The 7,500-nt window shown below is 43.5% G+C and overlaps 1 protein-coding gene across 6 annotated transcripts in view; it reads right to left on the bottom strand.

Annotated features, from left to right (window-relative positions):
- The window catches only part of LOC143035827 (uncharacterized), a 78,540-nt gene that overhangs the window by 14,108 nt on the left and 56,932 nt on the right, over positions 1–7,500 (bottom strand). The gene's annotated exons all lie outside the window — the stretch shown is intronic.

Genomic DNA, 7,500 nt, shown 5'->3' with positions numbered 1-7,500 from the left:
AGATAAAGTATTAAACAAAATAAAAAACGAAAATAAACATTCACAAAACCAAAATGTGAAAATAAATTAAAACTGATTAACAATGGAGGAGGGGGTTAACGACCTAGGACAAACTCATTCATCTCATCCAAGAGGTCAATTAAGAAGGTGAAGGCTCTCATATTAACCACCGGGTACTGTATTAATTACCGGGAAATATCCTAATTACCAATTACCTCCATTATATATAGGTAGCGATCATTATCAACACACGAGACCGGGTGCCTGAATGAAATTGCCCGGCTGCAGCTACAGGGAGGACTGCTGCAACTTTGAAGGTAAAATCCAAAGGGAAGTGGACGAGTGGAGAAATTTGTGTCACACACACACACACACACACACACACACACACACACACACACACACACACACACACACACACACACACACACACACACACACACACACACACGGTGGCGCGGTTGGTAGAGTCCCAGACTGTCAGTACGGCGGTGCTGGCGGTACCTGGTTTGATTCCTGCCAAGAGCTGAAATAATTTCAGTATCGTTCCGCTTCGAGTCGTTACTCCATCTCTCGTGGGAGGGGGGGGAGTTGGGTGTGTGTGTGCGTGTAAGGTCATAGCATTACCCATAGATCGGTCATACGAGCTCTGAGCTCTCTTCCGGGAGGGAAATAGCTGTCGATCACGAGTCCAACACTTGATCCAAAGACCAAGGTGAACCACACACACACACAATATATATATATATATATATATATATATATATATATAATATATATATATATATATATATATATATATATATACTGTATATACATACATACGCATGTAAAGTAGACCACTTGGAAAAAGAAACTAACGAAGCAGAGCGCTTTCCTATATTATATCCAGTGCACTTTTTCCACTGGTTATAATATACGAAAGCGCTCTACTTCGTTAGTTTCTTTTTCCAAGTGATCTACTTTGCATAAGTGAACACACGTACCCGTGTTCTTATTAGCATACATACATAAATACATATACCAAAGGCTTTTTCCCCTTTATAAGGGAGGTAGCCAAAAAACAAAGGCATAAAAACCACTCCCACCCGTTCCATCCCTATCACACTCCACTCCCCTCCACCCTCTTCCCTCCCTCTTATCTTGGCACCTCCTGGATGACGGGTCATCCCTGCATCTTGTCCACTGCCCTAGATCAGAAGCAGTGTCGCAAGACACAGCACATCCACAGCAAAGCCGCTTCATTAAATCGGCGACCCCCCTCTCCGTCCCCTCATGCGGAAAAGGAGAAGACGGGGAGAAATCCCTTCCGGCTGCGTCAAATTTTTCTCACACATACTCCCTCACCCCCCATCCCCCACCCATTACAACTCATGCATCATAATATCATCCATATACAACTATTATCCAATCACCCCTATCTTCTATCCTCTCCCGTCCTTCCTCAACAGACATTCCCCTCTTTCCCAAAACCCCTTTTACCCCATCCATCTCATCTCATCCTAGGTCGACCCCTCATGTTCATTCCTTCCACAACTGTCTCCCACACCTCTTTTACTAATCTTTCTTCACTCATTCTTTCTATGTGTCCAAACCATCCCAATACTCTTTCATCCACCCAATCTACCAACTCCCTTTTCATCCCCGTTCTCCTCCTCACCTCCTCATTTCTCACTCTATCTAGCCTAGTAACCCCTATCATACTTCTCAGACACATCATCTCAAACACATTCAAACTCCTTTTCTCTTCCTCTCTTATGTTCCATGTTTCTGCCCCATACAGTACTGTTGGCACAATCACTCCTTCATACAATCTCCTCTTAGCATCCATTCCCAGATGTCTATTTCTCATTACACTTTTTAATCCACCAAGGCATTTACTCGCTTCTCTCAATCTACATTCCACCTCCACCTCCACTCCTCCCTTCCCTGCCACATTCGCACCCAAGTATCTAAAACTATCCACTTCTTCCAGTCTTTCTCCCTTAATGATCACTTCCAGTCTGCTACCAATTTCACCCCTTGTATATCTCATCATCTTACTTTTACCCACATTTATCTTCAACATCCTTCTTTCACACACTTTCCCAAACTCTGTCACTAATTTCCTCAATCCCTCCTCTGATCCTGCTACAAGCGCAGTGTCGTCAGCACACAACAACTGGCTTATCCCCCACTTTTCTCCATTTTCTTTAACCATCTCCAATCCCCGACCCACCACCCTTGCATTTACCTCTTGCACCACCCCTGCCATGTATAAATTGAAAAGCCAGGGTTACATAACACATCCCTGACGAAGTCCCACCTACCTCAAACCACTCACTCTCTCCATTTCTAATCCTGGCACACGCTCTACTACTCTCGTAAAAACTCTTGATAGCTACTAAAAGCTTTCCTCATATTCCGTATTTCTGCAATACCTCCCACGGTGCCTTCCTGTCTACCCTGTCGTAAGCCTTTTCCAGATCCAGAAAAGCCAAAAAACATCCTTACCTTTTCCTATAGCTTTCTCACATATCTGCCTTACCACAAAAATCTGATCTGTGCAACCTATACCTGTCCTAAAACCACACTGTTCCTCACCAATTATTCCCTCTGTTCTTTTCTTAATCCTCTCTATCACAAGCCTTCCCAACTACACTTAACAAGCTGATCCCTCTGAAACTACTACACTCACACTTGTCCCCTTTTCTCTTGTAAAGTGGAAATATACAGGCACTCCTCCAGTCCTCTGACACTCTACCCTCTCATAAACAAACATTAAATAACCTCACCAGCCAATCCACCATCACTGTACCTCCTTTTTTTTTTTTATAAATTCTGTATGACATCTATCCAGACCAGGTGCCTTACCTGCTCTCATCATCTTAACAACTGGCTTCACTTCATCCTTCCTTATTTCTCCTCCATTTTTCTCACTCATCACGATCATATCTAGGAGTTTTCCAACCAGTACCCTAAGGTAAAAGGAAAGAGATAGGCAATATGTTTGTGAGAAGAAAGATGGATGTGTTGGCTTTAATTGAAACTAAGTTGAGAGGGAGGGGCGAGTGTGGGTTTGGGAGTGTAGTTAGGAGGTTCTCAGAAGTGAAAAGAAGGCGAGGGAGAGAAGGGGTGGCTATACTAGTGAGTGAAGAGATAGGTAAACGTGTAGTGGAGTGGAAGGAGGTTTCATCAAGGTTAATGAGGATGAAGGTGAAACTGGGAAAGGAGATATGAGTTTTTGTAAGTGCATATGGGCCTGGTAGAGAGAAGAGTGTAGAAGAAAGGGAGGCTTTTTGGATATATTTAAATGAGTGCATAGGGGGATTAGGGAGAAACGTCAATGTAGTAGTATTGGGAGACCTTAATGCTAGGGTAGGAAATGAACCAGTAGACGGAGTGGCTGGGAAATGTAGAGTTCCAGGAAAGAATCGTAGTGGAGAATTGATGGAGATGTGTCTAGAAAGAGAGTTGATGATAGTAAATACAGTGTTTAGGAAGAAAGTCAAGCATAAGTACACATGGGAGAGGGCGGTGGGTGGAAGGGCAGTAGAGAGAGCGTTAATAGACTATGTAGTGGTAGATAGGAGTACAATAGGAAGAGTTATGTACATGTTCTAAGGGGAGAGAGTGGGGGGATATCAGGTCACTTTTTGGTGGAAGGCAAGTTGAGAGTGGAGGATAGATGGAGAGAGAGGAAAAGGACAAAAGGTAGGGAGGTGCTTTGAGTGAATTGCTTAAATGAGAAAGAAAAGGAGAAGGAGTACAAGAAGAAGTTGAGAGAGGAGTGGGAGGGAGTGAAGTATAGAGTAGAATTAGGAGTGGAGGAGAAATGGGGATGGCTCAAGGAGGGAGTCACAAGGTGTACATAGATGGTGTGTGGAACAAGGAGGACGGGAGGAAATAGAAGGAAGGGTAGTGAGTGGTGGGATGAGGAAGTGAAGAAGGTTGTAGAAGAGAAGAAGCGAGCTTTCACAGATTAGTTACAAAATAGGACGAGGGATTCATATGAGAGGTACAAAGTAAAGAAAAGAGAAGTAAGCATTAGATAAAGGAGGCAAAGAGGAGAGCAGATGTGAAATGGGGCAAGAGTATGACAGAAAGTTTTTAAAGAAAATAAAAATATTTTTTGGAAAGAAATTAAAAGAGGAAGAGTAGGCGAATCAAGTAGAGAAGAAAAGGTAAAAGGTGCAGATGGAGAGATAATGGAAGAGAAGGCAGTAAGAGGAAGATGGGCAGAGTATTGTCCGGAGTTGCTAAATGTGAAGGAGGATAGGAAAGAAAGGTAGTTGCAGTGGGAAGTGATGAGTGAGGAAAATGGAGAAATGTATATCTTATATATACATACATATACGCAAAGTAGACCGATTGGAAAAAAAGAAACTAACCGAAGCAGAGCGCTTTCGTATATTACATCTTCAGTGCAACAAGTACATAGTAATAGTAATGCATAGATAATATATACATGAAAAAAGGAACAAGGACAGTTTGAATTAAGGTAGCGGACAATTACCCCCTGGAGGGCGGAAGGTCAATGTCAATGATGATGGGGCGACATTAGGTCACAGTCGCCAGGGTCAGAGCCACACATCATAGAGAAATGGTGATACTTTTATACTACGACTGTCCCTCCGTTATGCTGTCCCCCAACCCCTTGTTGCTGTCCTGTACCATTTCTGTGAGCATTCATTTTCTGTTTTCGCCGACCATGTGGTGGGGGAAGAGAATGCTACCACCAAGTATTTCCACTTGAGTCGTAAAAGGCGACAAAAAACGGGACGGGGATGGGATTAGGAGTCATATAACCTGTAGCCCCGAAAGGGGACATTCCTAAAAAGAAAAGAAAAGGCATAAGAGGGTCTGGGAGCTTTCCAACCAGTACCCTAAGGTTTGGGTCTTTTAATGTGCGTGGATGTGGTACAGATGAGAGTAAAATGGAAGAGATGGGCAGTATGTTTGTGAGAAGAAAGATGGATGTGCTGGCTTTGAGTGAAACTAAAATGAAAGGAAAGGGCAACTGTGAGTTTGTGAGCGTAGCTGGGAGGTATTCAGGAGTGAAAAGGGGACGAGGGAGAGAAGGGGTGGCTATACTAGTAAGTGAAGAGATAGCTAAACGAGTAGTGGAGTGGAAGGAGGTTTCATCAAGGTTGATGTGGATGAAGGTGAAGCTGGGAAGGGAGATGTGGGTTTTTGTAAGTGCGTATGGACCTGGTAGTGAGAAGAGCGTAGAGGAATGGGAGGCTTTTTGGGTAGATATAAATGAGTGCATAGAGGGATTGGGGAGAAATGTCAATGTAGTTGTATTGGGAGACCTTAATGCTAGGGTGAGAAATGAACCAATAGACGGAGTGATTGGGAAGTATGGAGTTCTAGGTAAAAATCGTAGTGGAGAAATGATGGTGGAGATGTGTCTTCAAAGAGAGTTGATGATAGCAAACACAGTGTTTAGGAAGAAAGTCAAGCATAAGTACATATAGGAGAGGGTGGTGGATGGGAGGGTGGCAGATAGACTATATAGTGGTGACCAGGAGTATGGTAGGAAGAATTAAGGATGTACATGTTCTAAGGGGAGAGAGTGGGGGAATATCAGATAATTTTCTGGTGGAAGGTAAAATGAGAGTGGAGAATAGGTGGAGAAAGAGGAAAAGGGCAGAAGGTAGGGAGGTACTTAGAGTGAACTGCTTAAATGAGGAAAAAAAAAGGAGAGTGAGTTTAAGAAGAAACTGAAAGAGGAGTGCGAGGGAGTAAAGGATAGAGTAGAACTAGGAGAGGAGGAGGAATGGGGATGGTTAAAGGAGGGAGTCATAAGGTGTGCAAAGATGGTGTGTGGAACAAGGAGGGCGGGAGGAAAAAGAAGGAAGGGTAGTGAGTGGTGGGATGAGGAAGCAAAGAAATGTGTGGAAGAAAAGAAGCAGGCATTCATAGATTGGCTGCAAATTAGGACGAGGGAATCGTATGAGAGGTACAAAGTAAAGAGAAGGGAAGCTAAGCATAAGATAAAGGAAGCAAAAAGGAGAGCATATGTGAAATAGGGTAAAAATATGACAAAAAAATTGAAAGCAATAAAAAGATGTTTTGGAAGGAAATAAAAAGAGAAAAAGGAGGCGAATCAAGTAGAAAAGAAAAGGTAAAAGGTGCAGATGGCGAGATGATAATGGAAGAGAAGGCAGTGAGAGGAAGGTGGGTAGAGTATTTTAGGGAGTTGCTAAATGAGAAAGAGGGTAGGGAGGTAAAGGTAGTTGCAGTGGGAAGGATGAAGTGAGAGCAGCTGTTAAGATGATGAGAGCAGGTAAGGCACCTGGTCTGGATGGATGCCATGCAGAATGTCTGAAGAAAGGAGGTATAGTGATGGTGGATTGGCTGGTGAGGTTGTACAATGTTTGTTTGAGGGAGGGTAGAGTGCCGGAGGACTGGAGGAGTGCCTGTATAGTTCCGCTTTACAAGGGAAAGGGGGACAAGTGTGAGTGTAGTAGTTTCAGAGTGATCAGCTTGTTGAGTGTAGTTGGGAAGGCTTATGGGAGGGTCTTGATTGAGAGGATTAAGAGAGGAACAGAGGGAGTAATTGGTGAGGAACAGTGTGGGTTTAGGACAGGTAGTGGTTGTGTAGATCAGATTTTTGTGGTAAGACAGATATGTGAGAAAGCTATAGGAAAGGGGAAGGATGTTTTTTGGGCTTTTATGGATCTGGAAAAGGCTTATGACAGGGTAAACAGGTAGGCACTATGGGAGGTACTGCAGATATATGGGATAGGAGGAAAGCTGTTAAGAGCAGTCAAGAGTTTTTACGAGAGTAGTAGAGCTTGTGTTAGGATTAGAAGTTGAGAAAGTGAATGTTTTGAGGTAAAGGTGGGACTTCGTCAGGGATGTGTTATGTCGCCCTGGCTGTTCAATCTTTACATGGATGGGGTGGTGCGAGAAGTGAATGCAAGGGTAGTGGGTCAGTAGAGAAAAGTGGGAGTTGAGCCAGTTGTTGTTTGCTGACGACACTGCGCTTGTAGCAGGATCAAGAGGAGGGATTGAGGAAGTTAGTGACAGAGTTTGAGAAGGTGTGTGAAAGAAGGAAGCTGAAGAAAAATGTGGGTAAAAGTAAGGTGATGAGATGTACAAGGGGAGAGAGTGACAGCAGGCTGGAAGTGAGCATTAAGGGTGAAAGACTGTAGGAAGTTGATAGTTTTAGGTACTTGGATGTGAATGTGGCAGGAAAGGGAGGAGTGGAGGTGGAGGTAGAATATAGCTTGAGAGAAGCGAGTAAATGCCTTGGTGGATTGAAAAGTGTAATGAGAAATAGACATTTGGGAATGGATGCTAAGAGGAGGTTATATGAAGGAGTGATTGTGCCAACAGCTTGTATGGGGGTAGAAACATGAAACATGAGAGAGGAAGAGAGAAGGAGTTTGAATGTGTTTGAGATGAAATTTCTGAGAAGTCTGATAGGGGTTACTAGGCTAGATAGAGTGAGAAATGAGGAGGTGAGGAGGAGAACAGGAGTGGAAAGGGAACTGAGAGATAGGGTTGATG

The sequence above is a fragment of the Oratosquilla oratoria genome, chromosome 19 (assembly GCF_046742065.1).
Source record: "Oratosquilla oratoria isolate Oo_2021 chromosome 19, ASM4674206v1, whole genome shotgun sequence".
Classification (NCBI taxonomy): Eukaryota; Metazoa; Arthropoda; class Malacostraca; order Stomatopoda; family Squillidae; genus Oratosquilla; species Oratosquilla oratoria.
The sequence above is the reverse complement of the archived record's forward strand: the minus strand, read 5'-3'. Positions and strand labels throughout refer to the sequence as shown.